Source organism: Ambystoma mexicanum, chromosome 10 (genome assembly GCF_040938575.1).
Source record: "Ambystoma mexicanum isolate Mex_15411 chromosome 10, UKY_AmexF1_1, whole genome shotgun sequence".
NCBI lineage: Eukaryota > Metazoa > Chordata > Amphibia > Caudata > Ambystomatidae > Ambystoma > Ambystoma mexicanum.
The window spans coordinates 1,431,404,990-1,431,423,515 of record NC_090932.1 but is presented as its reverse complement, the minus strand read 5'-3'; positions in this window follow the sequence as shown (position 1 = coordinate 1,431,423,515).

Genomic DNA, 18,526 nt, shown 5'->3' with positions numbered 1-18,526 from the left:
AACGCGTAGACCCAGCGCTCCACGCCCAGATCCTTCGGAGGCAGACCCATCTGGAGTTGGCCGGTAAGTGGCCAAGCATTACTGTGTGAGACAGGGCATGTTGCAGTGTGCTGGTTGTCTGATACCTGCCTGTATGTGTGACATAGGCCATGTACGTATGTGTGTGTGCAGGGACATCATGGTCAGGCATGTGAGTACAGTGATGTGTGAACCACATGGTTGGTGCATGTGTTCTATTGCAACATGGGGGGCTCTGTGCGGAATGGACACATGGAAGCATGGCAGTCTCTGTTCCTGGACATGGGTGGGGGTGAGGGATGGGTGCTGGTCCCATGTACACGTATGGTGTCCATGTGTGTGTGTCTGACCTGCGTGTCTGTGACTTGTAACTGCCATGGATGCATGACACATGTCTGTGACAATGTTCAGATTCACTGATGCAGCCTAGTCATCCTTGTATCCACTGTGTCTGTGGTGTACGAGGCCAGATGGATGGAACTACGGTGAGGTGTGTGCATGTGATGGCAAGACCCATGATGCATGTGAGTTTAAAACCAACATTGCATGAATCATGAGTCCCTTGGTCATGTATGCCAATGTCCATGGCATGCGCCGTGCCTGTTACTGTATGTGTTTTGCCTGCACTGACCCATGTGTTGTGGAGGGACATGATGGAAGTGATGTATGACAGTGCCACTCATCTGCTGTTGCTTCCTGTCTAGGGGACCATTGTACAGTACCCTGATGCTTGTGTTCTATGTCTCCCTCTACACAGTGGCAAGTGAAGAAGAGGGCGGAGAAGGCGCTGTGGAGCAGAGCGGCGGGGATGCCGCCACCGCTGCAGCGGAAGGGGTGGGTGAGCCCCCACAGGGGCTTGCACGGGCGGAAGACGGCGTGGAGACATCCAGGTTGGTGGTTTCCACAGAGGGGGAGGAGGCCGCTACTGAGCCACACATGGGGCCTGGTGGGGGCATCCCCGCTGGTGCAAGTGGTGCAGTCCAGGGCCAGGGGCAGGAGGCAGCACAGGTCGCCGTGGAGGTGCCTGTGCATGTCACTGTCCCTGACACTGTGACTGCACCACCATGCACCAGCAGGGATGCCCCATCCCAGGCCCGTCCGCAGGTAGGGGAGATGTCCATGTCATCTGACACTCCTCTACCTGCGGACGAGGGGACCCCTGGCCGTGTGGAGAGGGTCCTGATTGGTGTCGCGTTGCGCACGGCTGGCATTCGTGATGAGGTGCATGCTTCCCGGGAGGAGCATGCACATCATCACGAAGAGCACCGTGCGTACGTGAACCATTTGGGAGCAGCCATGGTCGGGGGTTTCCTATATGTGTGTGGCCTTCTGGCGACCCTCTCCTCCTCTGTGGAGGCTATGCGCCAGTCGTGCTCCATGCTGTCTTCCGGCCCAGATGCCACCAGGGCCCCCTGTGGACCTGCCCCGACCAACGCAGCCAGCTCGGTGGGGACCCCATCCCTGCCACAGTCGGGAGTCGAAGGTCCAGCAGGGGTAGACACACCAGCAACTGTCCCCCTGCAGATGGAGGATGTGCCAGCATCATCTGGCAGGGCACGTGCACGACGGCATTGGTGGATTCCATCAGCCTGGATGCCGTCGTGCTGGCAGAGGCAGTGGTGTCGGAGGCAGCAGCAGGCTCGACGTGGGAGGCATCATGGCTCGGGCCATCAAGATCAGAGGGGCAGGCATCGGCCGGAGGGCAGGAGAACCCTGGGATGGCAGTGTCCTCCGTGTGGGAGCAGTTGGTCCAGCGGATAGGTGCGGAGCGGCAGCGGGCGGAAGAGGAGCGGCTCACCATGGTCAGGGCGGAGTTCTCCATGCGTCGGGCGTTGAGGCGGGCTGAGTGCCTCGAGGAAGCTCGCAGGGAGTTTGAGGTGGACACGGGGTTGTCCCTGCGAGACCTCGGGGCCAGGACAGAGTCCCGCCTCCGGGACATCGACATGGAGTTCGATGATGCCCTGGCCGGCAACATCACAGAGTGAGCCGCAGGACTTGCCCGCTGCCATTGTATATAGTTCTTTAGTTAGTGTTAGGTTTCCTTTATTTTTAAAGTTTTTTTTGGACCGCTCGGACAATGGCCACTTTTCTGTATATATATTTTTTATTAGTTAGTAGTAGTAGGTTTCATTTATGGTGTTGGGCTCATGGACCCTGGGTTATTCTTGTACATAGTTTGATGTTTGGAAAACATTTGTTGGATTTATATTTGTGTTCACCATGAGGCAATGGTTTTTCCTTATTTTTTCCCCCCATTATTTTGCTTTGGACTACATTAGTTTTTGGATTCCTTTGTTTTTTGATTTTTTCTATTAGTTCTCGGACATGGACCATTTGTTTTGTCATCCCCATTGTTGTGTGTTTTATTTCTTTACTTCATTTTCATCTTTAATACATATATTTATTACTTACATTTGTGGTATTTTCTCATTGGTTTCATGCATGTCATGATATGGGTTTTGACATTCACTTGCACCCATTGTGTATGTGTGTGTGAGGGACATGTGTTCATTTACATACTTGCCATTGGGGTTGTATCATGTAATTGCATCTACTATGTGGGTGGATGCAATCTTTGGCTGGGTGTTTGTGCTGGGTATGCTGCCCATTACTGCCATGATTGCGTTTCGTCAGGACCTGGGGGCAGGGGGACATGAGTGGGGGCCTGCAGGGGGTGGGGGTACAAGGGGACATGAGTGGGGGCCTGCTGGGGGGTGGGGGTGGTGGGAGACATGGGTGGGGGCCTGGTGGAGGCTGCCCCTGGTGACTGGAGGGGTGGGGGTGGTGGGAGACATGGGTGGGGGCCTGGTGGAGGCTGCCCCTGGTGTCTGGAGGGGTGGGGGTGGTGTGAGACATGGGTGGGGGCCTTGTGGAGGCTGCCCCTGGTGACTGGGGGGTGGGGGTGCAGGGGGCCATGAGTGGGGGCCTGCTGGGGGGTGGGGGTGCAAGGGGACATGGTTGGGGGCCTGCTGGCAGGTGCCCCACAGTGCTGGGGGGTGGGGGTGCAAGGGGACATGAGTGGGACATGGTTGGGGGCCTGCTGGCAGGTGCCCCACAGTGCTGGGGGGTGGGGTGCAAGGGGACATGAGTGGGACATGGTTGGGGGCCTGCTGGCAGGTGCCCCACAGTGCTGGGGGTGGGGGTGCAGGGGGACATGAGTGGGGGCCTGCTGGGGGGTGGGGGTGCAAGGGGACATGGTTGGGGGCCTGCTGGCAGGTGCCCCACAGTGCTGGGGGGTGGGGGTGCAAGGGGACATGAGTGGGACATGGTTGGGGGCCTGCTGGCAGGTGCCCCACAGTGCTGGGGGGTGGGGGTGCAAGGGACATGAGTGGGACATGGTTGGGGGCCTGCTGGCAGGTGCCCCACAGTGCTGGGGGGTGGGGGAGCAAGGGGACATGAGTGGGACATGGTTGGGGGCCTGCTGGCAGGTGCCCCACAGTGCTGGGGGGTGGGGGTGCAGGGGGACATGAGTGGGGGCCTGCTGGGGGGTGGGGGTGCAAGGGGACATGGTTGGGGGCCTGCTGGCAGGTGCCCCACAGTGCTGGGGGGTGGGGGTGCAAGGGGACATGAGTGGGACATGGTTGGGGGCCTGCTGGCAGGTGCCCCACAGTGCTGGGGGGGTGGGGGTGCAAGGGGACATGAGTGGGACATGGTTGGGGGCCTGCTGTCAGGTGCCCCACAGTGCTGGGGGGTGGAGGTGCAGGGGGACATGAGTGGGACATGGTTGGGGGCCTGCTGGCAGGTGCCCCACAGTGCTGGGGGGTGGGGGTGCAGGGGGACATGAGTGGGGGCCTGCTGGGGGGTGGGGGTGCAAGGGGACATGGTTGGGGGCCTGCTGGCAGGTGCCCCACAGTGCTGGGGGGTGGGGGTGCAAGGGGACATGAGTGGGACATGTTTGGGGGCATGCTGGCAGGTGCCCCACAGTGCTGGGGGGTGGGGGTGCAGGGGGACATGAGTGGGACATGGTTGGGGGCCTGCTGGCAGGTGCCCCACAGTGCTGGGGGGTGGGGGTGCAGGGGGACATGAGTGGGGGCCTGCTGGGGGGTGGGGGTGCAAGGGGACATGGTTGGGGGCCTGCTGGCAGGTGCCCCACAGTGCTGGGGGGTGGGGGTGCAAGGGGACATGAGTGGGACATGGTTGGGGGCCTGCTGGCAGGTGCCCCACAGTGCTGGGGGGTGGGGGTGCAAGGGGACATGAGTGGGACATGGTTGGGGGCCTGCTGGCAGGTGCCCCACAGTGCTGGGGGGTGGGGGTGCTAGGGGACATGAGTGGGACATGGTTGGGGGCCTGCTGGCAGGTGCCCCACAGTGCTGGGGGGTGGGGGTGCAGGGGGACATGAGTGGGGGCCTGCTGGGGGGTGAGGGTGCAAGGGGACATGGTTGGGGGCCTGCTGGCAGGTGCCGCACAGTGCTGGGGGGTGGGGGTGCAGGGGGACATGAGTGGGGGCCTGCTGGGGGGTGGGGGTGCAAGGGGACATGGTTGGGGGCCTGCTGGCAGGTGCCCCACAGTGCTGGGGGGTGGGGGTGCAAGGGGACATGAGTGGGACATGGTTGGGGGCCTGCTGGCAGGTGCAACACAGTGCTGGGGGTGGGGGTGCAGGGGGACATGAGTGGGACAGGGTTGGGGGCCTGCTGGCAGGTGCCCCACAGTGCTGGGGGGTGGGGGTGCAGGGGGACATGAGTGGGGGCCTGCTGGGGGGTGGGGGTGCAAGGGGACATGGTTGGGGGCCTGCTGGCAGGTGCCCCACAGTGCTGGGGGGTGGGGGTGCAAGGGGACATGAGTGGGACATGGTTGGGGGCCTGCTGGCAGGTGCCCCACAGTGCTGGGGGGTGGGGGTGCAGGGGGACATGAGTGGGACATGGTTGGGGGCCTGCTGGCAGGTGCCCCGCAGTGCTGGGGGGTGGGGGTGCAGGGGGACATGAGTGGGGGCCTGCTGGGGGGTGGGGGTGCAAGGGGACATGGTTGGGGGCCTGCTGGCAGGTGCCCCACAGTGCTGGGGGGTGGGGGTGCAAGGGGACATGAGTGGGACATGGTTGGAGGCCTGCTGGCAGGTGCCCCACAGTGCTGGGGGGTGGGGGTGCAAGGGGACATGAGTGGGACATGGTTGGGGGCCTGCTGGCAGGTGCCCCACAGTGCTGGGGGGTGGGGGTGCAAGGGGACATGAGTGGGACATGGTTGGGGGCCTGCTGGCAGGTGCCCCACAGTGCTGGGGGGTGGGGGTGCAGGGGGACATGAGTGGGGGCCTGCTGGGGGGTGGGGGTGCAAGGGGACATGGTTGGGGGCCTGCTGGCAGGTGCCCCACAGTGCTGGGGGGTGGGGGTGCAGGGGGACATGAGTGGGGGCCTGCTGAGGGGTGGGGGTGCAAGGGGACATGAGTGGGACATGGTTGGGGGCCTGCTGGCAGGTGCCCCACAGTGCTGGGGGGTGGGGGTGCAAGGGGACATGAGTGGGACATGGTTGGAGGCCTGCTGGCAGGTGCCCCACAGTGCTGGGGGGTGGGGGTGCAAGGGGACATGAGTGGGACATGGTTGGGGGCCTGCTGGCAGGTGCCCCACAGTGCTGGGGGGTGGGGGTGCAAGGGGACATGAGTGGGACATGGTTGGGGGCCTGCTGGCAGGTGCCCCACAGTGCTGGGGGGTGGGGGTGCAGGGGGACATGAGTGGGGGCCTGCTGGGGGGTGGGGGTGCAAGGGGACATGGTTGGGGGCCTGCTGGCAGGTGCCCCACAGTGCTGGGGGGTGGGGGTGCAGGGGGACATGAGTGGGGGCCTGCTGAGGGGTGGGGGTGCAAGGGGACATGGTTGGGGGCCTGCTGGCAGGTGCCCCACAGTGCTGGGGGGTGGGGGTGCAAGGGGACATGAGTGGGACATGGTTGGGGGCCTGCTGGCAGGTGCCCCACAGTGCTGGGGGGTGGGGGTGCAAGGGGACATGAGTGGGACATGGTTGGGGGCCTGCTGGCAGGTGCCCCTGGTGACTGGGGGGTGGGGGTGCAAGGGGACATGAGTGGGACATGGTTGGGGGCCTGCTGGCAGGTGCCCCACGGTGCTGGGAGGTGGGGGTGCAAGGGGACATGTGGCTTGGCTGGGGGGCATGCCCATGGTGGATGGGCTGCCTGTGGGACATGACTAGGGGTGCAGGGTAGTCCCCTGTGGTGTGGGCTGCCTGCAGAGGTCGTGGAGGGGGTAGAGGGGAGACCTGGGAGGACCCACACTGGCAATTCACCTCTTCAACTTCCCGCACACCCACGTAATACACTGCCCCACTCGCACCCCTGTAATACACGTACCCAGGCCAATCGCGTGTAGATTTTCTCGCGCACCCCTGAAATCCACGTACCCAGGCCAATCGCGTGTAGAATTTCTCGCGCACCCCTGAAATCCACGTACCCAGCCCAATCGCGTGTAGATTTTCTCGCGCACCCCTGAAATCCACGTACCCAGGCCAATCGCGTGTAGAATTTCTCGCGCACCCCTGAAATCCACGTACCCAGCGCAATCGCGTGTAGAATTTCTCGCGCACCTCTGAAATCCACGTACCCAGCCCAATCGCGTGTAGATTTTCTCGCGCACCCCTGAAATCCACGTACCCAGGCCAATCGCGTGTAGAATTTCTCACGCACCCCTGAAATCCACGTACCCAGCCCAATCGCGTGTAGAATTTCTCGCGCACCCCTGAAATCCACGTACCCAGGCCAATCGCGTGTAGAATTTCTCGCGCACCCCTGAAATCCACGTACCCAGGCCAATCGCGTGTAGATTTTCTCGCGCACCCCTGAAATCCACATACCCAGGCCAATCGCGTGTAGATTTTCTCGCGCACCCCTGAAATCCACGTACCCAGCCCAATCGCGTGTAGATTTTCTCGCGCACCCCTGTAATACACGTACCCAGGCCAATCGCGTGTAGATTTTATCGCGCACCCCTGAAATCCACGTACCCAGCCCAATCGCGTGTAGATTTTCTCGCGCACCCCTGTAATACACGTACCCAGGCCTATCGCGTGTGGGGACACCCGCACACCCCTGAAATACACGCTCCCCGCTCTGCGTTTGCTGCTGCCCTTTGCGCTGGATTGGGGATTTTGATGGCTTTTCCCTGCGCAAGGGGCGTTCTTGGGGGCGTAACTGACGCTGCTGCAGGGTCGCTGCGCCACTCTGCGCCACGGCTGGTTGTGGATGTTGGAATCCATGAATACGCTGTGCGCCTGAATGTGTTTCGGCGCACGCGGCTGGCGCAGACTACCGCACGCGCACACTGTGCGCCAGCCGCGTGCGCCACTTGTGCGCCGAATTCTATGAATTGGCCCCTAAGAGTAATAATGTCTGTAGCTCACTGAGGGCAAAATGGGAAAACTCCTTAGGGAGGGAAATCCCGGAAGAGATGTGGACATTTTGCTGCATAGGGATTAGAAGGGGGGCCTTTAATGCACAATTCAATCTGATTCACTTTAAATACATTCACCAGTTTTACCACACCCCTGCTAGGCTTAATGAATTCTACCCAGACACCTGAGGGAGATGCAAAAAGTGCAACACTGAACAGGCAGACTTCCTTCACATGTCTTGGAATTGCCTGGCCATACAGCGATACTGGGACAGTGACATAACAGGCCCAACAACACGTTTAGATCCACTAATAGGCCTATTGGGGTACACCAAAGAAGTCCACAGGCACACCAGGAAACTGGTTAGTCTATTACTCATACTGGCCATACGGCGGGTGGTGATGCACTGGGATGGGCGGGGGGGGGGGGGGGGGGGTCAAGGGGCCCAAAACATTTGCAATGGAAATTAGACATAACATTCTGTGTCAATATGGAAAATGGCTGGGGGTCACTGAATCAAATTTGTGGCAATGTCGGTAATATTTGGGATGCATATGCACACTATTTGATTCGACTAGCTGAGGATGCTGAAGAGCGGAGTGATGCACAGCAAAGTAAAAACTAAGGAGTGATTGTGACATGGCTATCACTATTATACCAGCACAAGATTGATGTGACTCAACGCATGGGACAATAAAGCATCGGGACCCCTGAACAGTAATATATCTCTGAAACAGTAATAAAGCTCTGTAACGTTGGGGGTGTACGGGGGTGGGGGGAATAGAGGGGGATTGACAGAACATGATGCTGATTGTTTGTTCTGTGTGGAACTAAATGCCAATAAACAGAGTTAAAAGAAAAAAGTAGAGGAGTGTCACTTCGATCACTTACCTCTGCACTCCTTGATCAGGGGTCGCAGGGGCAGAGCCAGAGGTCGCAGGGGAATCACCAGGGGTCACAGCCAAATTAATTGCCATTTTCAAAATATTTAACTTTTGTGAAGGCCTTCTATAGACATTTCCAGCCACAGTGAAATGCTGCCACTTGCTGTACAGTTGGGTTATTGCACTGCAGATTTTTTAATCTATGTGCTGCCTTCTTTTCACGACCTCCGCAATGCTATTGGGCCCCTCCCACAATGCTTTTAGTGGGAGATGCACAGGGAATTCATGCCTGTCCTGCATTACGGTGCAGTCACTGACAACGCTTTTGTCTTTGTGTACCCGTTCCTAGTGCACTGCCTTACATGCAGAATCATACACGCAGCATGGAGGGTTTGGAATGCAGTACTTAGCTGATAACATCAGACCTCTTTATGCACATGACAACGGTTGTCAATGGTGGCTCAGCCTCCAATCATGTTTGGAAGCAGTTTAACTATGATATAACATGATCCAAGGAAATATAACATTTACCAAGAGAAATAACATTGAACAATGTTTCATCACATGGACGTTATCCGTATATCAATGTATGCATACTGGATTGATAATGGTATGTTATTTAAAATAAAAAATATGTTCCTTTCTGAAGAAATGCAGTGCATTGTCTCAGTGCATAGGCACTGTGCTAGGAGTTTTTCACTTGTAGGTACACTCACATTGATGCAGACCACTGATGGTGATTGCTGTGTGAAAATATGTGAAATCACTGTTTAGCTGTCTCTGCCTGCTCTTAATGAAAGCTCTGTTTTCGAAACTAGCATGTATCCACCACAAACAACGCCCAACAATATGGCACATTGCAGACAAATAAATGGATTGTTCAATAGAGGGCCTATGAAATATTGTAAAGAGCAGCTTCCTTTCTCTCACTTGTAAAGGAGACATTCTATTCCTTGTGGTTTACAATAAAGAGACAATGGCCAAAACAATAGGTTCAGTAGCCCACTTCCTACTGCCACTAGGCACTTGGAAAACATGTCATACTGCTATTGGGGAATTTTACTAGTGCCCAGTTATCCATATTGACTGCTCACCAGTTGTGATGAATTGCCATCTGGAAAAGTTGTGCAAGCCCTGGCTTTTATCTGTATTTTTATGAAATAATAGAATGATGCAGGTAATTCCGTCTCTGAAAGGGAAATCTGCTAGTCATACTCCCCTGTCATAAGCAATAACATGCAAAAAGCATAGTGTGTAATTGTGCCCTGCATTATCAATATCCTGATTCGCAGCACCTGCTCTAACAGTGACACAGAGGTCACAGGTGCCCTATTAACAGCTGCAATGACATTCATGTCTCTGCAGCACATGGACTGTATGTAAAATAGGCACCTCTGTTCCATAAACCCTATAATTATGGATCTACATCGTGGTAGCAGAGTAATCTTTTAACATAAACCATGCCTGAGTTAGGGTATGGTGGAAGGTATTCTAATAGCAATATGACTCAAGTGGCGGGGGCATTACCAACTCAGGTAATGCCCCGGGGCCCATAAGTATAGGCCCGAGCGAAGCATTATGCGCTTGACCAGGGCACTAAAAGCATTTTTTTCTGTCCCGAAACGCTGCAGCGTTTTGGGGAAAAAAAAATAATAAAAGAAATGACCAAGAAAATGGGCGCCATGGAAAGGGAAAACGGAGTCCATTTTCCCTTTCCATGACGGCCATCGGGAGTGGACGCGCTGGGAACACAAGTGTTCCCAGCGCGTCCGCTGTCGAAAAAGGATCAAAAAGAAGGTAAGTGGGGTTGGGAGGGCGGGAGTGGGATGGGGGAAGAGGGGAAAAAAAGCGTACCTGCGTCCCCGGCGGGGGACGAGGTAAGCCCCCAGCCGTGTGGAGGCGCAGAACAGGAATGGCCCCGCTCCGAGTCTCCACACGGCTGGAGGCTTCCGTCGTCCCCCGCCGGGGACGCAGGAACAAGAAGGTAAGTTGGGGGGCGGGTGGGAGGGAGGGAGGGAAGGAAAAAAAAAAAAAGACTTACCCGTGTCCCCGGCGGGGGGCGAAGGCAGCCTCTCGACCACAGGGAGGCTCGGAGCGGGGATGGCCCCGCTTCGATCCTCCTCATTGGCTGAGGGGTTGCCACGCCCCCCGCCGGGGACAAAGGCTGTGGAATCCCGACGGAGGGATTCCCGGCCTGGTAATGACTCGGCGAGGGTCAATCAGAATGGTTCTTGCATTCAGATTGCGCCCTCACCGGGTACTAATAATTATTTCACACATCTGTCAGCCCGGTGGACCCAGTTCGGCTGTAGAAGGATTATGTGTATTCCTCCCAGACAATGCCCACCCCTAACAGGACTGAAGCCTTAGTAAATTGATTCTCTTTGTTCTTTTGAAAGGGCAGGTAACACCCTTGACCCCAGAACAGCCACTCCACAGGATGCTGGCCTTGGAACAGGAATCAAATGGCACACCCATTAACAAACAGCCAGGACTCACACCAAGGGGCTGTGTTTCTAAAGGCTGTTGTTTCTATTGAGAAGGGAAGGCGGTAGAGTTAAGAGTAGTCAGGGGAACTCTGTTCAAGGGAAGGGAACTTCCACCATTTTGAATCTCACTGCCTCTCTTTGTCTTTCCTGTCTCCTCCACTTCCTGTGGCACAAGCACTTTGGATGTGATGTCATAAGGTCAAAGTCCAGTCATTTCAATAGCAGGGATCAGACTCTTAAAGCGGGCTAGCTTTAGTCCAACCGCCGGCAGGCTTTTGCCTTTAAAACAAGGGATCCCATGCCACTTCTTGGAATCATCTTGAAGCATCTTTTGGATTATCAATTGAGAAGATTTTGCTGGACCCTTCTGAGAGAGCAGTCCTCTTTAAAGTCCTCCAGTTGTGAGTTGGAGGCAGGTGTTCCAAGAGAACGAGGGATCAGTGCAGTCGGCAGGGACTCTGTGGGAGAGATTTAAGTGTGTACTGAGGGGAGAATGTATTTCCAAGGAGGTAGGGATTGTCAGGCAGATTAGGCGACAATTAGAACTTAAGGAAAACAGCATACGCATGCTGCAGAGGGCACCCCAGAGCCCCACGGATCGAGAACAAGCCGAGATCCAGGTCCAGTTACAAGAATTTCAAGATTTAGCACTGCGGGAAGTGAATTATATTAACAACCAGACTAATGTACGTCAATATGGGGAGGGGCACACAACCGGCAAGACCTTGGTAAAGGAGACCAAAATTGACAAATTGAACAGCAGGATCCAGTCCATTACAGATGATATGGGAAAAGACAAATTTGAAGACGCTGATATAGTACAACAGTTGTTCAATTTTTATAGTCAATTATGCTCCTCCCAGATACATGCCTCTCAATCTTATATAGAGGAATACCTAGAACAGGTGGCCTTACATTGGTGCTCCGAGGACCAAAGAGAACTGTTGAATCGCCCATTGACATTATTTGAAATACTGAATGCCATTAAATATCAGCCTAATAGGAAGTCGCTGGGACCCAACGGGTTCACAGCAGAATTCTATAAACATTACGCAGAACAACTGGGACCCCACCTGTTGGGAATGTATCAACAGAGTCTGGAGAGTGGGTCTCTACTGGATACACTGAGGGAGGCAGTGGTCATAGTACTTTTAAAGCCGGACAAACCTAGCAATGATTGTTCATCCTACCGACCAATCTCGTTAATCAACCTGGATAATAACATTTTGGCCAAGATCCTAGCATCCAGGTTATCACCACTGATGCCGTCGATGGTTCGGGCAGATCATGCAGGCTTTATCCCAGGACGATCTTCATCCTATGGTCTTCAAAGGATGTTTAGGATGATGGCGGCGATACCGCCTGAAGACTCGGTAGTGGCGGGCCTAACAGATGCCACTAAGGCGTTCGGTTCGGTCGAACGGCCGTTTTTGTTCACTCTACTGCAACAAATGGTCCTGGGGGCTGGTTTTATCTCCATGATCAAGCTGTTATAAACACAATAGGTGGCTAGGGTGAGGGTGAACGGCCAGTTGACACCACAAATGGCCCTAGAGAGGGGTACCTGGCAGGGAGGCCCGCTTTCACCACTGCTTTTTGCTCTGTTCATCGATCCATTGGCCGAGCAGATACGGGAGACGCACATACACCGAGGTGTACAGCTACAAACACACAGGATAGTAATTTTGCTATATGCGGCCGATATGGTGTTGTTCGTCAGGGACCCTAAAACCAATTTAGAACCAATAATGAGGGGTGTCCAATGTTTTGGGGAAATATCTGGTCTGAAAGTGAACGCCTCTAAATCAGTACTCTTTCCACTGACAGATGCTGTTGAGCAATATCAGTATGGGTGGGGTTTCCAGTGGCACATGACTCAGACTTGCTATTTGGGTATCAATGTTGCAAGAGATGAAAATGTGGTGTATCATAGCAATTATCTGAGAGTTCTGAACCAAGCCCAGGCAGCTGTGAAGCAGTGGATGAATCTCCCCTTAAATCTCAATGGTCGGGTATCCCTAATTAAAATGCCACTGCTACCCAGGTTCCTTTACGTGTTTCTGAATGCTCCGATTGCGGTACCCAGGGTATACTTCCGGAACACAAAATCGATCATCTCACATTTCTTGTGGGTGGGGAAACACCCCAGAGTTTCCTGGGATACTCTAGCGGTGCTGGTCTCTGCTGGGGGCCTGGACTACCTGATCCTGAAACATATTACCATGTGGCACAGGCGGGATATCTAAAACACTGGTTTGAAATGCAGGGTGAAAGGAGACATGCAGAGGTGGAAAGAGCGGTGGCGGCACCAGACCTTCTCAGATCAGTCATACTCACAGCACCAAACAGGGCACACTCAACACAGAATCTAGTGGAAATGACTTGAAGGGCACAGACAAGCCTTGAACATCAACAAGGGGAGCAGTTATCTATTCCCCCAGACATCGCGTAATACATGTGCACGGGATCCCGATCACAGCCAAACCAGGCTTTGTGGTTCTGATGAAAAGGTTGAGGATATCAATTTTTTGGAGAACTCTTCCCCAAAGGGAAATTTGTGTCTCTGGAAGGACTAAAAGAGAAAGGGGTAATGTCAGCTCTAGACATATTTACGTACCTTCGCTTACTGGTGAGTTTGACCCAAGTATTTGCTGCACTTCCGGAGCAACCCCAGATCTCCCCCATGTTGGACAAACTGCTGCAGGGTATGGTCGATAGTAAAGTGAAGGGCGGGCTATATGCTAAGTACATGAACACTAAGAGTAATAATGTCTTTACCTCACTGAGGGCAAAATGGGAAAACTCCTTAGGGAGGGAAATCCCGGAAGAGATGTGGACATTTTGCTGCATAGGGATTAGAAGGGGGGCCATTAATGCACAATTCAATCTGATTCACTTTAAATACATTCACCAGTTTTACCACACCCCTGCTAGGCTTAATGAATTCTACCCAGACACCTGAGGGAGATGCAAAAAGTGCAACACTGAACAGGCAGACTTCCTTCACATATCTTGGAACTGCCTGGCCATACAGTGATACTGGGAGGAGGTATTTGACACTATCAGTGACATAACAGGCCCAGCAACACGTTTAGATCCACTAATAGGCCTATTGGGGTACACCAAAGAAGTCCACAGGCACACCAGGAAACTGGTTAGTCTATTACTCATACTGGCCATACGGCGGGTGGTGATGCACTGGGATGGGGGGGGGTCAAGGGGCCCAAAACATTTGCAATGGAAATTAGACATAACATTCTGTGTCAATATGGAAAATGGCTGGGGGTCACTGAATCAAATTTGTGGCAATGTCGGTAATATTTGGGATGCATATGCACACTATTTGATTCGACTAGCTGAGGAGGCTGAAGAGCGGAGTGATGCACAGCAAAGTGGAAACTAAGGACTGATTGCGACATGGCTATCACTATTATACCAGCACAAGATTGATGTGACTCAACGCATGGGACAATAAAGCATCGGGACCCCTGAACAGTAATATATCTCTGAAACAGTAATAAAGCTCTGTAACGTTGGGGGTGTACGGGGGTGGGGGGAATAGAGGGGGATTGACAGAACATGATGCTGATTGTTTGTTCTGTGTGGAACTAAATGCCAATAAACAGAGTTAAAAGAAAAAAGTAGAGGAGTGTCACTTCGATCACTTACCTCTGCACTCCTTGATCAGGGGTCGCAGGGGCAGAGCCAGAGGTCGCAGGGGAATCACCAGGGGTCACAGCCAAATTAATTGCCATTTTCAAAATATTTAACTTTTGTGAAGGCCTTCTATAGACATTTCCAGCCACAGTGAAATGCTGCCACTTGCTGTACAGTTGGGTTATTGCACTGCAGATTTTTTAAATCTATGTGCTGCCTTCTTTTCACGACCTCCGCAATGCTATTGGGCCCCTCCCACAATGCTTTTAGTGGGAGATGCACAGGGAATTCATGCCTGTCCTGCATTACGGTGCAGTCACTGACAACGCTTTTGTCTTTGTGTACCCGTTCCTAGTGCACTGCCTTACATGCAGAATCATACACGCAGCATGGAGGGTTTGGAATGCAGTACTTAGCTGATAACATCAGACCTCTTTATGCACATGACAACGGTTGTCAATGGTGGCTCAACCTCCAATCATGTTTGGAAGCAGTTTAACTATGATATAACATGATCTAAGGAAATATAACATCTACCAAGAGAAATAACATTGAACAATGTTTCATCACATGGACGTTATCCGTATATCAATGTATGCATACTGGATTGATAATGGTATGTTATTTAAAATAAAAAATGTGTTCCTTTCTGAAGAAATGCAGTGCATTGTCTCAGTGCATAGGCACTGTGCTAGGAGTTTTTCACTTGTAGGTACACTCACATTGATGCAGACCACTGATGGTGATTGCTGTGTGAAAATATGTGAAATCACTGTTTAGCTGTCTCTGCCTGCTCTTAATGAAAGCTCTGTTTTCGAAACTAGCATGTATCCACCACAAACAACGCCCAACAATATGGCACATTGCAGACAAATAAATGGATTGTTCAATAGAGGGCCTATGAAATATTGTAAAGAGCAGCTTCCTTTCTCTCACTTGTAAAGGAGACATTCTATTCCTTGTCCTTTACAATAAAGACACAATGGCCAAAACAATAGGTTCAGTAGCCCACTTCCTACTGCCACTAGGCACTTGGAAAACATGTCATACTGCTATTGGGGACTTTTACTAGTGCCCAGTTATCCATATTGACTGCTCACCAGTTGTGATGAATTGCCATCTGGAAAAGTTGTGCAAGCCCTGGCTTTTTCTGTATTTTTATGAAATAATAGAATGATGCAGGTAATTCCGTCTCTGAAAGGGAAATCTGCTAGTCATACTCCCCTGTCATAAGCAATAACATGCAAAAAGCATAGTGTGTAATTGTGCCCTGCATTATCAATATCCTGATTCGCAGCACCTGCTCTAACAGTGACACAGAGGTCACAGGTGCCCTATTAACAGCTGCAATGACATTCATGTCTCTGCAGCACATGGACTGTATGTAAAATAGGCACCTCTGTTCCATAAACCCTATAATTATGGATCTACATCGTGGTAGCAGAGTAATCTTTTAACATAAACCATGCCTGAGTTAGGGTATGGTGGAAGGTATTCTAATAGCAATATGACTCAAGTGGCGGGGGCATTACCAACTCAGGTAATGCCCCGGGGACCATAAGTATAGGCCCGAGCGAAGCATTATGCGCTTGACCAGGGCACTAAAAGCATTTTTTTCTGTCCCGAAACGCTGCAGCGTTTTGGGGAAAAAAAAATAATAAAAGAAATGACCAAGAAAATGGGCGCCATGGAAAGGGAAAACGGAGTCCATTTTCCCTTTCCATGACGGCCATCGGGAGTGGACGCGCTGGGAACACAAGTGTTCCCAGCGCGTCCGCTCCCGAAAAAAAGGATCAAAAAGAAGGTAAGTGGGGTTGGGAGGGCGGGAGTGGGATGGGGGAAGAGGGGAAAAAAAGCGTACCTGCGTCCCCGGCGGGGGACGAGGTAAGCCCCCAGCCGTGTGGAGGCGCAGAACAGGAATGGCCCGCTCCGAGTCTCCACACGGCTGGAGGCTTCCGTCGTCCCCCGCCGGGGACGCAGGAACAAGAAGGTAAGTTGGGGGGCGGGTGGGAGGGAGGGAGGGAAGGAAAAAAAAAAAAGACTTACCCGTGTCCCCGGCGGGGGGCGAAGGCAGCCTCTCGACCACAGGGAGGCTCGGAGCGGGGATGGCCCCGCTTCGATCCTCCTCATTGGCTGAGGGGTTGCCACGCCCCCCGCCGGGGACAAAGGCTGTGGAATCCCGACGGAGGGATTCCCGGCCTGGTAATGACTCGGCGAGGGTCAATCAGAATGGTTCTTGCATTCAGATTGCGCCCTCGCCGGGTACTAATAATTATTTCACACATCTGTCAGCCCGGTGGACCCAGTTCGGCTGTAGAAGGATTATGTGTATTCCTCCCAGACAATGCCCACCCCTAACAGGACTGAAGCCTTAGTAAATTGATTCTCTTTGTTCTTTTGAAAGGGCAGGTAACACCCTTTACCCCAGAACAGCCACTCCACAGGATGCTGGCCTTGGAACAGGAATCAAATGGCACACCCATTAACAAACAGCCAGGACTCACACCAAGGGGCTGTGTTTCTAAAGGCTGGTGTTTCTATTGAGAAGGGAAGGCGGTAGAGTTAAGAGTAGTCAGGGGAACTCTGTTCAAGGGAAGGGAACTTCCACCATTTTGAATCTCACTGCCTCTCTTTGTCTTTCCTGTCTCCTCCACTTCCTGTGGCACAAGCACTTTGGATGTGATGTCATAAGGTCAAAGTCCAGTCATTTCAATAGCAGGGATCAGACTCTTAAAGCGGGCTAGCTTTAGTCCAACCGCCTGCAGGCTTTTGCCTTTAAAACAAGGGATCCCATGCCACTTCTTGGAATCATCTTGAAGCATCTTTTGGATTATCAATTGAGAAGATTTTGCTGGACCCTTCTGAGAGAGCAGTCCTCTTTAAAGTCCTCCAGTTGTGAGTTGGAGGCAGGTGTTCCAAGGCAGAGACTTACTCTGTCCCCTAACAATGAACAGGGCCCATTTGGGTAATCTACTGCTGGAACAGGATCTGCATCTCGGCCATCCACAGCATTACCGACAAGCTGACCTGGTTGGAAGACCCTGTAGTTGTGTGCCAGCCTCCCGGTGTTTGGGAGCCTGAGAAGAAGGATTCATCTTGTCCCTGAGTCGCTTGCGTTGAACTCACAGCAACCTAAGGAGTGCCCTGCTGCTGGATCAAGACTGCCTCTCTGCCAACCACAGTGGTACCCAGGACCTCACCATGCTTTAGAACCTCTGCAGTTGTGTGCCAGCCTCCTCCATGTTTGGGAGCAGGAGAAAAGGCATTGGGGGTCATTCTGAGGTTGGAATAAAGGGAAAAACGATGCCGGTAAAGGATTACCGGCATCGCTTACCGCTACGGGCCATTCTGACCAGTCAGACCGCTATTTACGGCACAATAATCTACGATGCTGTAAATACCGGTCTTGGGTCGCGTGTGCGCCCCACCATGCTGAAATTTGCGGCATGGCGTAAACCGGAGCTGATCACAAGTATGGAGCACACGTAAATAAGGGCCTCATTAAGGCCGTAAAGTCACTTACACAATCAGCACAGGTGGAGGCAATGGAGTGTGCCACAGCACAAAAGGACCACGCCCAAACACCACACCCCCTCCCACACCAAGAAAAGACCAATTGTGGTAGCAGCACATGAGGCAGGAGGCCCTGCCAGCAAGGTCACAACCACTAGAACTACTCCAAAAACACCAGGCCTCCCAACTGAGGAGCCACAGGGGGAGAAGAAGGGGAGAAGGAGGGGGAGACAGGCCCAGCATGCAGCACCAGTGTAGCCTCTGCCACCACCCCAGCAGCCCCATTCCCACGCAGCAGGTCCTGTACCTCAAGGAAACCCCTGAGCAGACACACACCCCCTACCCGCTAGAATGTGACAGCCTCACCACCATAATTTGGTGGCTAAATTACTAGATAAGTGAGCAGCATACAAATACACACCACTCTCCCGGCACAATTGAAGTTGGTGCCTGTGCCCCACACCCATGCCACAGGCACCTATCAGCACACAGCTGGACTCATGCATGGCATGTCACAACCGTCCAGTACACGGACGCAGAACGAAGTGCTGGAGCACCTCCTCAGGCACACAAGGGGCTACAAATCCCTAACAGGGACTACCCAGGAGATATACGACACAAAAGTTGGACCCCATGCATTGGCA